The sequence below is a fragment of the Grammomys surdaster genome, unplaced genomic scaffold (genome assembly GCF_004785775.1).
Source record: "Grammomys surdaster isolate TR1022 unplaced genomic scaffold, NIH_TR_1.0 191, whole genome shotgun sequence".
NCBI classification, from domain to species: domain Eukaryota; kingdom Metazoa; phylum Chordata; class Mammalia; order Rodentia; family Muridae; genus Grammomys; species Grammomys surdaster.
In genome coordinates, this window is record NW_021604636.1 from 7583603 (window position 1) to 7599112 (window position 15510).

Consider the following 15510-nt stretch of genomic DNA (forward strand, 5'->3'; position numbering starts at 1 on the left):
CTGCTTTGAGGTTAATAAAATGAGTTGACATAGCAGGGCTCTGCAATCAGTGAGGCAAGCCGCTAACTACCTTGGGATGGAACCTGTATGGGATACAGAGAGCTGAGCAATAAACTCAGCCTGGTGCATAAAGGCAAGGGGAGGGGGGGAGAGTGCCCTTGCTCGAAAAAATTAAGAACAGACCTACTTGATAGACAACAGCATTCAAAAGCACTGAGTTGTTTTAGGTTTAATGAAGAAATTCCTGTAACAAGCTTAGCCTGATAGTTCTGTAAGATAAAGCTGTATACTTAGTTTGAGGATTTAGGAGTGGGTACACTAAACAATTAAAACTATTAACTACAAGCAAGGAGTTACAGTGCACACTATAGTCCTGGGTCTTAGAAATCTGAGGCAGGAGGATCATGAGCTCTGGGCTAGTCTAGCATAGGCTAATAAGACCCTATGTCAAAAATGAGAAATAAAACCCACATCTGCATCTATATCTGAAAACATAGTTCTCAGTATTGTTTCAAACTTATTAAATATGATTCTTACACTCAAACCCCAATCATTTACAATGCCAGCCAAAATGACTGCCCAGGGCACTAAGAACCTCTCAGCTGAGGTCCAGGCAGCCAGGATTTTCAAGCCTGGTCTGCTGTTTTCAATGTCTACAGCCCTCTCTTCCCACAGCCAAGTCTCTTAACCCTTGGCCCCACCCATCCCTTCCTGGCCCGATCCAGTGGGAACGTCTGCACTAGAGATTTAAATAGCCCCTGGCCCAGTCACTCTAGTTAGCAACCCTGACCCTGTGTCCGGCTTCCTTTCTTGCAATACACAGACCTAGCCCACCCTCCACCTCAGTTCTGATAAGGAGCCTGGGACTCTCCCCAAGATAACCTGTTAAGTTCCCTAGAGCTGAGATACTGCCTTGCTCTTGGTTTTTGTCTAAGACTCTGGCAGTCAGTCTAAATCCACATGGCCACAGCAGGTTAGGGGACAGAGGGTGTGTGCCACCCACCCCCATGTACAGAACCTTCAGGACCATTCAGGCCATCCATCCTATTTATCCTGAAGACCCCTGCCCTTCTCTTCTGGAACAAGGACTTCCTCCCAGCTGCAGACAAGGCTGCTGTCCCCACCCCTGGGCAGGGAGCTCCAGGCCCAAAGCTTGGCACTGATTAGGAAATGACTCATCACAAAGCACTGAAGGGGCCTCTGGCTATGTTACAAGTAAGTCATAAGATCTGGATCTATCTATTCAAGGGGGGAGGGGGGAGGAGGAAGAGGAGGAAGAAAGGGAAGAAGAGGAAGAGGAGGAGGAAAAGAGGAGGAACCGAAAAATAAAATCCTAGCAACAAAATGGAAGAAAAACCATTTTTCTTGTGCTGAGTACTCACATTGACCTTGGGTGAGCTGAAGCTACTGTACCCTAGCCCGCTAGTTCTAAAGTAAAAGCTGAAGTCAAAGACATAGCAATAGCAATGGCTGTGTGAGCAGATGAAGCCAAAGAGGGAGTCCCATGGACAGTCCCAAAGCTACTGGCCACAGGTGGCTGAGGCAGAAGACTGCCGTGACTTTGAGGCCAAGCTTGAGTTATAGAGTGTGACCTTCGCTCCCCCATGCTCCCCACCCCCAAAAAAGAAAACCAAACTAAATAGACCATTCTTTCCTTGACAATGAAGTTGCCCATCCAATTCCCTATGTATATATAAATATGTATATGTATATTGTATGTATATTGCATGTATATTGTATATATATCATATAAACATATTTATAAATATTATATATGTGTATGTATATTATATATGTGCAAATACATACATAATATAAACACATACACAAGCTTATCAATATTCTGGAAATTGACATTCAAAACTAGCCTGTTGTGCTGTCTTACACTTGAAAACAAAGGAAGACACTGCTGTGTTCTAGGCAAGGCTTACTTTGCAATCTCTATTTCCAACGCACTTGTTCGGTGTTCTGCTACCTGTAGAAATACCTTTCCTCACTCTGTTTTATAACTCTGCTTTTGATTTCATTAAAAATCCAGAAGACCCAATCTTGCAATTTTTTCAGTCCTGGAATGAAAAGTATACAGAGTCATTTAAAACGTGAAAACGCATCAACACTTCCTCGTGACACAGGGAAGGGCTCCTGTACTGTCAAATTCTCTCCCAAATAATTCCCTAAGTTATTGGTCAAAAATAAGGCCCCAGTTCAGCATGACAAACGGCCATCTTGTGATAAACATAGTGAATACATACAAACTGTACAGAGGCCTACTGGCAAAGATATGGTTCTCTGGCCAGAAGAAGAAAACCCACTACCATCACCATAATCCAGGAGTAAGGCACAATGAAGCCACTTCAAACTAAAAAGAATGACAGAGAGACAGGAAGAGGGAGGAAGTGGGGATGAAGAGGGAGAACCAAAATCAGGATGCTAAAACAGTGTCTGCATGCAGCATTCACAATAAGCATGATATAGAAGCAAGCTAAGGACCCATATTGACAAAGAATACATCAATAAAACACAGTGTGTCTATACAATGAAGTACTATTCATCCTTAAAACGGAAGAAAATTCTGGGCTAGGGGTTATAGCTCAGCTGGTAGAATGCTTGCCTAGTGTGTAGGAGGCCCTAGGCTTCATCTCCAGTCACACATGGAGCAGGTAAGATGATACGGCCTCTAATGCCACCATCTGGGAGGTGAGAGCACAAGACCAGCAAGAAAGAGGGTTTGAGGGGTGTCGAGGCACGCACGCGCGCGCGCACACACACACACACACACAATACTATATGACAGATAAGCAATAAGACAATACTACATGACAGATAAGCAATAAGGCTCCTATGTAAACACCTCCCCCTGAAACCATTCTACTGGTAAAAAATGATTTGAAGAACACCAAGTAGACTTTAAAATACTTGTAAAGAGAATACAGTCATAGACAAACATGCTAGTAAAATAAAAGCCATTGTCTTAGTTAGGGTTTCCATTGCTGTGAAGAGACACCATAACCAAGGCAACTTATTTTTTTTTTTTTTGAAAGAAAGGCAATTTTATTAAAAAGAAAAACAACAAAAGGGAGATGGGACCAGAGCACAGGTTAGTCCATCTAGAGCACAGGTTAGTCCATCCGGGCCTTCAGCGTTCTGGTAGTGATCTTGTCTTTCTCAATGATGTGGACAACAATGCCCATGCCTGAGACGGCATCCCGGTCCACAGCGTTCAGCATGGCCTGGGAAATGGTTTCAAACAGGTGCTCTGGATCCATGTTGGGCTCCCAGAGAGACTCACACATCCCGTACATCTGTTCGGAGCAGATACCACTGACTACAAAGTCGTCCGTCACCATGGGACAGCCAATGAGGTCCAGAGAGCAAATGAAGGGCTTAAAGGTCTTCGGGTCCAGGCCAGCAATGACAGGCTCTGTGTAGTAGGGACCAAACCGTTTCTCATACAAGAGGTTGGCCACCATGCTCATGAGGGTGTAAGGCTTGATCTGCCGACCTTCCTTCAGCTCATACAGGTTCCGTCGGAACTTGAGACGCTGGGCAACTGTCTGGACGTCAGTGGCCAGGCCGGCCAGGCCTATGTAGAGCCTGTCACCCATGGGAAAGATCTTCTGGAAGTCCGTGGTCACCATCTGGGCCTGGATCCCGAAACGCCTGTCTGCAGCGATGGTCACACAGTTCTTTCCTTTCATGGCCATGACGGCCCCTCCATTATAGGACATAATAGACATGATTGCGATGTATTGGGAGCACGACCACTACTGAGTTGCCTGCAAACCGGCTCTGGCTTTCTCAGGCCCAAGGCAACTTATAAAGGACAACATTTAATTGGGGCTGGCTTACAGGTTCTGAGGTTCAGTCCATTATCATCAGGGCAGGAAGCATGGTACTAGAGGAGCTGCGAGTTCTTTCTACATCTTGTTCCAAAAGCAAACAGAAGACTATCTTGCAAGGAGCAAGGAAGAGTCTCAAAACCCACCCCCAGGGTGACACACTTCCTCCAACAAGGCCACGCCTCCAACACTACCATTCCCTATAGGCCAAGCATATTCAAACCCCCACAGTTATATTCATGAAAATCTGTTCTACAGATTAAATGAATCTTTTAGACGATGTGCTATAGTTAGGATCTGAAACGTCCCAGTGGTCCGTGTCTTGGTCCTCAAGATGGTGCTGACAGAAGGTGGTGGAACCTTTCCACAGTGAGGTCATGCTGGGGACTCTTTAAGACACTGGGTGCATGCCAGTGAGAACTGTGGGAGCCCAGCCTCTTTTCAGCTTCCTGGCCATGAGGTGAGAATTCTAGCTTCTGCCATGGTGGGCTGCCTCTTCAGAACCCTGTAACTTATTCTTGTCCGTAACCTCCACAATGGTGGCCAAATAAGTCCTTGTTTCCTTTAGGGTGGTTATCCCAGGTATTTCATTATAGCCAAGGAAATCGGGGCTAGGGATGAGCACCAGGGGGTCGTTCTCATTCCACCATGCCCATAGCACAGGGATAGGAAGCCTTATCCATTGGAAATGAATACTATTTATAAGTAAAATCACAAGGTAAAAGACTTGTTTTAAATTGCTGGGGTGTAGAAAGGAGAAAGACACAAGCCAAAGGTTACAAAGTTGCAGTTATACAGGAAGAGTAAGTCTAGAGATCCGTGGTGGTTTGAATAGGTCTGGCCTGGATAGATTCACCTGTTTGAATGCTGAGGGAGGTGTGGCCTTGTCAGAGGAGGTGTGTCACCGTGGAGGGTCTTTGAGGCCATAAATGCTCAAGCTATGCCCAGTGTAAAATATCCAGTCTCTTTCTGGGTGCCTGTAGATCAAGATGCAGAACTCTCAGCTCCTTCTCTAACACCATGACTGCCTGGACGCTGCCATTCTTCCCGCCACAATAATAATGGACTGAACCCCTGAAACTGTAAGCCAACCCCAGTTAAATGTTGTCCTTTATAAGAGCTGCTACGGTCATGATGTCTGTTCACAGCAATAACGCCCTAACTATGACAAGATCTAAGCAGCATGAAGACAGTTGCTTATAATAATATAATACACACTGGTAGTTTTCAACGGACCACCTCTTAGGTACTCTTATCGCAAGATCACAGCCTGAGAAACACATTGCAAGGCAATTTCATAGCTGTGCAATCAGCAGGGTGTGTTTAGAGAAACCTAGTCAAACTGTTCAACCATGAGATGTGCTAAAGGCAAGGTACAGAAGGCTGCTACAGGCATGACACAGTATACTGCATCACAGAAATGTCTTTATAAATCGAACACTCCTTTTCTAATATTAAAGTTTCCTATAAAACAGTATGCTGCACATATGCAGAGTCCCCATGAGCTTTTATGTTTCTGTATCAGTATCACCACAGACATATGAGGTGCACTGTACTACTTACCAGCTATGACGGATTACTGAACAAAAGGACTATTTTTTCAGTACCATTATAGTCCTATGGGACCATCATGGTATATGCAATTAGCTATAAACCAAACATGGTCACAGAGAAAGTGACTGCAGATCAAGCTTCACAACGTTCACGCCAAACAGGCAAGAAAAAAATAAATAAATTACTCAAAACATCCAAACAAGACTGCATATAAGCTCAATAAAAATGTTGATGCCTGAAGCTGACCAGTGACTATTTACACAGACTTAGTTATATGCCTCGTGATTTAGAGGTTTGTGGTAACTCCAGTATTGACTTTTTAAATCTCTGGCATAAGTTTGCTACCCCAATCCTAGCCACTTCACCAAACTTCACAGACCCTTGTGCTGCATCTGGAATATGCTCATTCCTCCTTGACAGCTCCTGCTCGCTCCCTGACAACCAACGATATGCTACGAAGCCTACACTACAAAGACGACCCACTACAAAGAGCAGGCTTGCTTCCTTTGCCATGTGCTCTCACTAAATCTCATTCCCCTCGCTCTGGAGCTCCTGTGACATTATCTTCTATTTGCATGGAAAGCCATCTGTCCTCCTAGACTGTGAACAAGGAAGGGAGCTTCATTTGTTTTATTATCACATACCCAGGATGTGGTATATAGTATGTCACCTGATAAATATTTGAAACACAAACAAGGCCTAGCTAGCCTGGAGTTATTACAGACAACAACTGTCTTGCCAATGGATAAGGAGGCCTTTCAGGTTGTACGAAATCATCACGAAGTGGTCCAGGGTGCTTCCATTTTTTTTTTCATATATGCAGTCGCTGACTTATGATGATATGATTTGGGAACGTTCCCACTACACGATGGTGTGAAATTGATACAAATTAAGAAGAAACCATGGTTGGAGTTAGATTTGGCCTCTTTCCCAGGCTCACAGAATGTGTTCTCTCCATGCCGGGCAGTGCTGAGACCCACAGCTTCCTGTCACACGCTCATGAGGTCAGCAAGCACCCAGCACACAGCATTGCCAGTGTTTATAGGTATCGTGTTTTATATTTTTGCATCCGATTGTGTCTACTAAATACTCACCTGCGGGTCTACAGGAGACACTCAACATTCCATTACAAAACGGGCTTGCGTTGGATGACTTTCCTCACCAAAAGGTTACTGAAGTGTTCTGAGTACATTAAAGGCAGCGGGGAGCCCGCATACCGGAGCTATATAATCCCAGTACAGCTAGCTCTTGGGAGGTTATAACAGGATAATGAAGATGCTAGCTGAAAAGCAACAGTACAACAACGGCAGCTACTGTGGTAGGTCGGCTGTACTAAATGATCACAATGACAATATTTGCACTACATCACTGGTTTATCAGGCTATGATTCCCATCAAAACCTGAGGGGCATTAGAAGTTTTTCCAACCTTCATAGCAATCTGTGAAAAAAACGCTGAGTCAAGAAAGTTTTCTCAAGTTCAGCCATTCCTTCTATTTTAAACTCAGCTGTCTTCTGTTCAACTTAAATTAATTATCTTGGTTCACGGGGATGGCTCAGTGGGTAGAGGCACTTGCCACGCAAGCCTGGAAATCTCAGGTTTAAAAAAAAAAAAAACAAAAAAGAAAGAATCCACTCCTACCGAGTTGTCCCTCTGACCTCCATATGCATACCACAGCATGCACATCCAAACACGCCTTGTGCACACACATGCATACACACTCAGTAATAATAACAATAATTTTCATTTAAAATGATCTTGTTTTAAATGTCTACATTAAATTTGCAAATCAAGTTACCTTTCCATGATTTTAAAAGTATCTACAAAAGGTAGATTGGTCTTGTCTTCAAGAAAATAACCTTTTTAAATTTGTTTATTGTATGTGTGTGTTTGAACACATGCGTGCGTACCCGTGTGTGTGTGTGTGTGTGTGTGTGTGTGTGTGTGCCTGTGTGTGCCCGTGCGTGTGTGTGACACCATGTATGGAGGCCTGGGGATTGGTTCTCTCCTTCCTCAATGCTGGCCCAAGGCATTCAGCTTAGGTTACCAGTCTTGCCAGCCAGCACTTGTACCCCCTAGCTATTCTCCCCATCCTCCTTCCACCTACTTTTGTTTTTTTGAGGCAGGGTCTTGTAACCCAGGCTGCCCTTAAACTCGAAGTGTAGCTGATGCAGGCCATATACTCCGGATTCTCCTGCCTCTAGTTCCCAAGAGCTGGGATTAAAAGCAGGTGCTACCATAACCAGCTTTAGGAAGATAACTTCTTTAAAAGCAAAGTGATTTTCTGATGAATGGAAAGGATACAAGCCTTGCCTCCCGCCTCCCCATTGCCGAGCTTTGAACCCGCTCACATCTACCAAAATGTCGGTCAAAAGTCCAGTTTCCGATGAACGAAATGATTACTACTCCGTTACTATGGGAACTGCTTGTTTTAGGTTAGAAATTATCCTTATATTCTCATTTTAAATATTACCTGAGGGTCACAAGTTAATGAGATGTGGGCTTGGACCGCTCTCTTTGGGGGTGGGGGGTAGGATGTGGTGGGTTGAGACAGGGTTTCTCTGTGTTGCCTTGGCTGTCCTGGAACTCAGTCTGTAGGCTAGGCTGGCCTTGAACTCAGAGATCTACCTTCCTCTGACTCCCAAGTGCTTGGATTGAAGGCACCACCACCTGGCTGGACCTCTTTTCTTAACCACAGCAAATGCCAAATTCAAAGCACCGTATAAGGGAACAATATATAATCAAAATCCACCTTAATACTCCACCTTATCTTAGCCAAAAGGCAGAGAAGCAAGTCACATGACTACTAGCAGAGTAGTGTGGTTCTAATGTGTGTGTATCTCTTAAACTCACATGGTGGCACAAAGACAATATACACTACAGGACCCCCTCTAGTCCATAGTTTCATTTATCCTTTGTCAACTATGATCCAAAAGGATTAAATGGAAAATTCTAACTCATAGACTTTTACATTTAAAAACAAAAAAAATTGAGAGGCAGGGTCTCTTATAGCCCAGGCTAGCCCCAAGTTCATTATGTAAGGAAGGGTTGAACTTCAGTCCTCCTTCCTGTCTTGACTTTCAGACTGCTAGGCTTATGGATATGAGCCACCATGGCCAGTTAAAACAGGGCTAGGGGTGTGTGTGTGTGTGTGTGTGTGTGTGTGTGTGTGTGTGTAGTGTGCATGAGGCCAGCATCAGCACTGAGTGGCATGATACAACCATTTATCACCCTTTCAGAATGTGAATGACCCCTACCCAGCACAACCCTGAGACAGATGCTGTCTGCCTATTAGTCTTTTGATCGCTGTCTGCATACTCAGAGCTGCGGTTACACTGCTAGCCTACGCTTACTTGTTTTATTATTAGTCACTGTTGGTCTCTCCTGTGCTTAATGTGTCAATTAAGCTTTGTTACTCTAGGTCTCTGGATAGGAGGAAAGCATAGTATATACACAGGGTTCAGCCTTCTCCCGTGCTTCAGACATGCACTCAAGTTTCAGACAGTACTGGGAAGTTACACATGAATAGGCTTCTCTTGAAAACAAGGGAGCCCTGAGGATAAAGGAGGATACTACTTTAGAAGTTGTGCCTGCGAGGAAGGGATTAAGCCATTGGGTCTCTGATTTAGGGCCCTCATTAAAGAGTTGAAGGAGTTCCCTAATGCCCCCCTTGCCTTTCCATTTCCCAACATCTGAAACGGAGCAACAAGCCATCATCTTAAAATCAGAAAGCATCCCGAACCAGACAGCGAGCACCAGAGTTATAGGTTAACTGAGCATCAGAACAGTAAGCAATAAACTCCTCAGTTTCATCCTTAAAAATTACCCAGCCTTCATTATTTTGTATAGTAACACGAATGGACCAAGATATAGCCATTCATAATATCTAGACATGGCTGGTGGCTCTGAAGCTGTTGACGTGAGAACGTGTAATTACACCTGAACAAAGTCTATGTGGCTATACAGGCAGTAGGGATTCTGACGGCCAGATGTCGTCTGAATGACCTTGGACTGGTCTTTTAGATCAGTGGACCCTGAACAGTTTCAGATGCAAACTCAATAGATTCAAGTACACATGCCCAAATCCTTCCCATTCTAGTATTCAATATAAATTTGCAAAAACTCTTAACTGGTGGAGTCCACAATGAAAGAAATAAGGCATGTGAAACCCTTAACGTAGTAGGCTTGTAGTAACCATGTCATGAAAGCTAGCAGCTAGTTGTAAAATGATATTTCGGTTTAGAGGCATTGCACACTGCATACATTTGAGTCTCTTTGGTGAGGTACGCTTTTTCTAAAAGAGCAGGGGAAAAAAAAAACCACTTTAAAGTCCTTTTTTAATCAGCACTGCTAAGAAGCCGAATGAAACAATAAATTATGAAGCTCTACATGAAAGGATAGGAGCCTCTCAAAAACGACCGGCTTTGTTTTGTTTTAAATTAGACTTTCAGTGAACTCTTGGCAGCACTTGGGAAGGAACCATGATTGCTGTGAAGAATCATCATTCAACACATTTACTGGAAATTGCTATATCTAAGTTGCAGCGGAGGGAGCAGGGAGCAGTCAGATTCTCTCCCCCTAGAGCTCAGCAACACAAGCACCCTGGGGGTGCAAACTGTCCTAGGTTCTGGATAAGGAAAGGTTATCTGAAACCTCTGGCGAAAAAGCCTCAGCCTAGTGGGCCCCAGATATGCTGTCTGGCAGCATGCTTTGTTTTGTCTTTAGCAGAGTTAGGCTGTCCATGCTTAGCAATTAGGAGGTCAGAAGTGGGAAAGGGTTTCCAGCTTCTGTTGAAAATGTGCAAGGGCCACAAGTACCATGCCTGTCTCTCCTCTCAGCAACATGGAGGGTCCTTGCACAGCATCCTCTACCCCTGTACCAGGACAGAGGATCAGAAGCCCTCCAGGGCTGCCTTGCCTGGCTTCCCACTGTCCTGCCTGCTGCAGCCCAGCACTGTCACAGCACTACAGGCAATGGAGCTAGAAGCCCTATCTGTCACATACAAGCCAGGTCATTATCTGAAGGACATGGTTCATATTTCCAACTTCAGTGTCCTGTAGTTAAAACTGGAATATTACTGATTGTCTCTTCCTCACCCGGCTGCTGTGAGGGTTAGAGGTGTTATTACCTACAAAGAGCTTGGAGCTGGGTCTGATAGGCAGTGACTGCCCCATAAATATCAGATGCTACTACCTTCTGGCCCTGAAGGCGTGGGTTTCAAATTTCTGTCTCGAAACTTTAATATTCCACAGTGACCTGCCAAATTATTTTATGATTTAAAAAGCAAGTGCCTATGGTGAAAGCTGTACAGATACAACTTAAGGATAACTAGGGGCGCCAGACACGAAGGGACAAATGCAAGACTCCACTGCATGAGGTACCTAGACTCAGCAAATCCACACAGCTTCAAAGTAGATAGAGGTTACAGGCACTGGGGGTAGGTCAGTGAGGAACTATTGTTTAAAGGATAAAAAAAACAAAAACAAAAACAAAAAACTTATCCTTGAGCTAGTGGGAAAATCCTAGAGATGGACGGCGGTGCGAATAAAAACACAGACTCATTTCGTGACATCAAATAACCTGGAAAGGATTAAAACACGACCTTTGTGCTGTATCTATTTCACCATAATGCTTTGGTTTTATTTATTTATTTTGCTGTTGTTTTGTTCCGAGATATGTTCCAGGCAGGTATCACCACACCACACCCAGAATTCATTTTGCTTTTGGGTTTGCTTTTTTTTGTTTCTTTGGGTTTTTTTTGTTTGCTTTTGTTTGTTTTGTTTGATGGGTTTTTTTTGTTTTTGTTTTGTTTTTTTCGAGACAGGGTCTTACTATGTAAGCCTTGACTGGTCTGGAAATTGCTACATAGATTAGGTTATCCCCTAATTCACAAAGATTTTCCTGCCTCTGCCTCTGAGTGCTAGGATTAAAGGTGTGTGCTATCACACCTCATAATTAAAAAGAAAAAAAGAATAACTCTGGTCTGTATAATTTGATCTGCAGCAATTTGCTGACATTAAGGTATTATAATTCCTAAGATACTCAAGTGAACTATAAATTTACGGTCTCAAAAACCACATGCCACATATCCTGTAATAGTTTTGAGGGAAGCAGTACTAAGTACTTTAACAGCTGTATTTCACAACAAAGCCTTTCCTTTGGATCCAGGTTGTCGTGGGAAGGAGTCTATAGCAGACACCATATGAGGTAAGACCAACTTTTAGTGTCTCAGCAGCAGGCTGTTATGTTTTCTCTCAACAAATACACAGAAAGGAGGGCTTCCTGCCAGGTACTACATAACTGGTGCTCGGAACTGCGAGACGCTGAGCAAACCAGACATAAAGTTTTGATCCATGCCTTTTCTATGATAATATTCAAAAGATAGTTGTAAGCAAATACAAGGACAGTTGCAAATCACCCAAATTAGGGGTAGGATTTTTTGCTTTGCCTTACACAAGGTCTACTCAAGCTGGCTTAGAATTTGTGATTCTCCCACCTCAGCTTCCCAAGTGCTACCATGCCCAAGGTCTTTAAACTTCTACATGCTAATCTTTCTAATAAACAAACAAGTCAAATAAAAGCAAATGTAGAATTACTTTGAAAACTAGAGTTTGCTCACATACATAAACCAGTTATATTCTGTATACATGATATATATCCACAATTTTCCAACCTGAATCCACCACAAATCTGTTCTTGGGAGGTGGGGGTAGAGGACAGACAGGACTTTACTTGTAGTTTTGACTGGCTTGAAACTGGCTATGTAGCCTAGGCTAGTCTTGAACTCACATACATCACCTGCCTTTCTCTCCCAAATGCTGGGAGTAAAGTATACACTACCATACCAGGCTCTGAAAACATTCATATCTCTGTATCTCTCTCTCCCTCTCCCCCATTCCTCCCTCCCTCCCTCCCTCTCTCTCTTCCCAAGTTACTGTTTCTCTAGCTGTTCTGGAACTTGCTCTGTAGTCTGACTTCCTTCTGCCACCTGAGTGTGCCATCAAGCCTGGTGTGCCACATTTATTTCTTCACACTGACAAGGGGAATCACTGCCCGTGATTTTATAATCTCGAATCAGGCAGACTCCAAGGAAACACTTCTCTGCACACAGGAATTTCTTAAATAAATCAGTGCCTTTGCGGCGTAAATGATTCCTTTAAATACTAGTAAAATTCAAATGATGTGGCACACCGTTTATCTTCTAAATATAGCACAGTGAATACCTATCTGTCTTGGTGAGAACCACACGGCACCTTCATTCCATGGCTGCCTGGTCTGAAGGCACCGAGATCCTATGTAGCTGCATATTCTATAGAAAAAATCTTGAAACAGTGATCATTTTCCTCTGTGAGGACACAGAACATAAATAAATAAATAAATAAATAAATAAATAAATAAATAAATAAATAAAATCTAAAAGATGCAGACAGACTAAATGGAAAACTATCACAAAGGACCCAATTTATCCTCTTTAAAACCAATGTGTACATCAAATGATAGGTATTTTTCTACTCAACAGATCAAACAGGGAAAAGACAAATGTTTAAAATTCATTTAAAAAAAAAAAAAGAAAGCTAGCTTCAAGCAAAATTACTGCCACCTAAGATATGACACCCATCTACCAGTCAGCATGGACAAAAATAAAGACTAGGAGATCGGGTTTTTTGAGGACAAATCTGGCCTTCTTGCCCAAGCTGTAAATGTTACCAAATGTTTGCTAAACAATGAGGAGAAGCAAAGAACAACAGGAGAGTGAGCCCAGAGCCCTGCCACTGGGGCTGGCAGGTCCTTCCCACTGTGAATGCTGAAGCCCTAAGGCACAGGACCTTATTTAGAGAGAGAACTGATATAGCTGGTGGTGGTCAGGCGGTTGTTACAGTGGCCTGATCCAATGTGATTAGATCACATTGGCCTATCCAATGGGATAGGCACAGGAAGAGTGGTCACCTAAACAAACAGAGAGGCTTGGAGCAGATCTTTCTTCTTTCTCCAGGCCTCAGAGGGAAACAACTCTGCCCACACCTCCATCTCGGAGCTCAGTCTTCCACATCTAAGACAATAACTTTCTGTGGTGAAGGCACACAGTTTTGTGGCACTGAGTTGTAGCCACGGGCTTGCAGGCCTTGGGTCTTAGCTCCAGCTGGCAAAGTGATGTGTATGACTGTACTAATACAGCATCTATGTGACCCAAACCTTAGGTGGTCCTCCCATCACAGGACGGTGAAGACAACGGACAGGGCATCCCAGATTCACAAGTATCAGCGCAGTTGCAGGCACAGCTTCAGTTTCTGTGGGGCTACAGGAGAAATCTCACTCTCTGCCCTTTCCTGCAAAGATCTCACCACCTCATTACCATGGACAACAAATAGGGCTCTGCTGTTTACCACATCACTATAAACCATGAAAAATTATGGATTAAAACAAAAGTACCAAATGTTTTGCTTATTAATCAAAACTAAGCCCATTTTTAAAACAGGATTTTCTTTTCCCCAACATCAACAGAAAGTCTGTGAAGTTAAACCCACTAGGATGGGGTATCCTGTCTTTCCCTCTCGGGACACCCTGTTACTGCAGGAAGATGATGTAATGCCCTGATTTGTCCACCAAACAATATAGCATGCCTTCAATATGTCAGCCTGTTTCATCTCCCTAAATACATAATTGATTTTCAACATTTTATGCTCCAGTTAGCACCCGAAAGCAGACTGGGACAAGTTCATATTTCAACTGCTTCCTCTTTTAAGTACAAAAGGAGTGATCAGAACAAGTAATAAATTGTTTCCAGTTTTTTCCTGGGGAATGATTTGCTCATGACTTCTGGTTTCTCTGCCACTCACATACACAATTCCTCATGCCTACAGCCTAGCTACGGCACGCACAACCTGGCTACAGAGAAAGCAACACCAGCCCAAGAATTGGTTTTTATTCAAACACTGATAGGCTAGCCACTGACATTCCTCACGAGACAGAGTTAGGACCAATGTCAAACAGAAATTAAAAGTTTAAACTTGCCTTAAAAAAAAAAAAAACTAGAGCTATATATTTGGGTCACTTTATTTTTAACCACAGTCTTCTAAATGACCTGAATATTCTAACATCCATTCTAAATGACAAGTTTTGTAATTCTTATGAATAATTTAGTTGAGCAAACTTGCTCTGCTTGCTGCTGGATAAAAATGTTGCTTCAGAAATTGACAAACCAGTTGTCCATAATATATTTGAATTCTAATATTTTCCATTCATACTAGGGAAAAAAATGAATGAAAGAAAGCACCTTAAAACTAGGTCTCTGACTCGGTGGAGGCTTCATCAACATCACGTCAGGAAATGTCAAGGTAGTTTAATGTCCTCAAAGCATGTGTTTGCAGACAGGTACAGAGAGACATTACCATCAGCACAACCACACATAATGACTTTCTTTCCTAGTGTCTGAGATCAAATCCAGGACCTCACATGTGCTAGGTAAGCAGGACACCACAGCAGCATGCGTCCTTGGTACCAATAGCTTTCCTAAATACTAAGACTTACCAGAATATTCACTTTGACTTATACTAATCAAACCATAGCAGCATTAGCCTTGATAACAGTGATGGGGTGAAGGGTTTAATATGGCTGTTTTAATCCGACTTCACTTTTCAAAAGCTTGTATCTAACATACAAGACAACATTTACCCAGAATGTTGTTGGCTTTGGGAAATAGAAGAGTATCTGTTACAGGGAACTGGAGTTGGTCTGGTTCCTCTTTCTTTCATACAGAGAGGATCCCTCCAGCTCACCATCTGGGTCTCTTTCTTGGATCCTAACTTCTAGAAGCCTTGGTAACTTACTAATTCATGAAACTTGGGAAGAAAAACTGAGAGGTGGGAGGAAGCGTGTCCCTCTGTGGCTGCCACGCTTTCTCCTCAAGCACCCATGGCAAGTCCTGGTACAGCTTGTGGCTCTGTGAGCACGGCCTCCACAGAAAGGCACACTGATGTCCAACATGGGCAGTGACCAGCCTCCCTATACCAGAACTCGCCTGGCTGGGGAAGCCTAGTACACACAGAACTTACATGTGTCCTCCGAAGGCTGTGTTGGGAAACTTAATCCCAGAATCCATATGCTAATGTCATTTGGAG

General features: G+C 43.3%; 1 protein-coding gene and 1 pseudogene across 1 annotated transcript in view; both read right to left on the reverse strand.

The window, feature by feature from the left end:
* The window catches only part of Tanc1 (tetratricopeptide repeat, ankyrin repeat and coiled-coil containing 1), a 229565-nt gene that overhangs the window by 176489 nt on the left and 37566 nt on the right, over positions 1 to 15510 (reverse strand). The window lies entirely within an intron of this gene.
* LOC114622721 lies at positions 3029 to 3752 on the reverse strand (annotated as a pseudogene).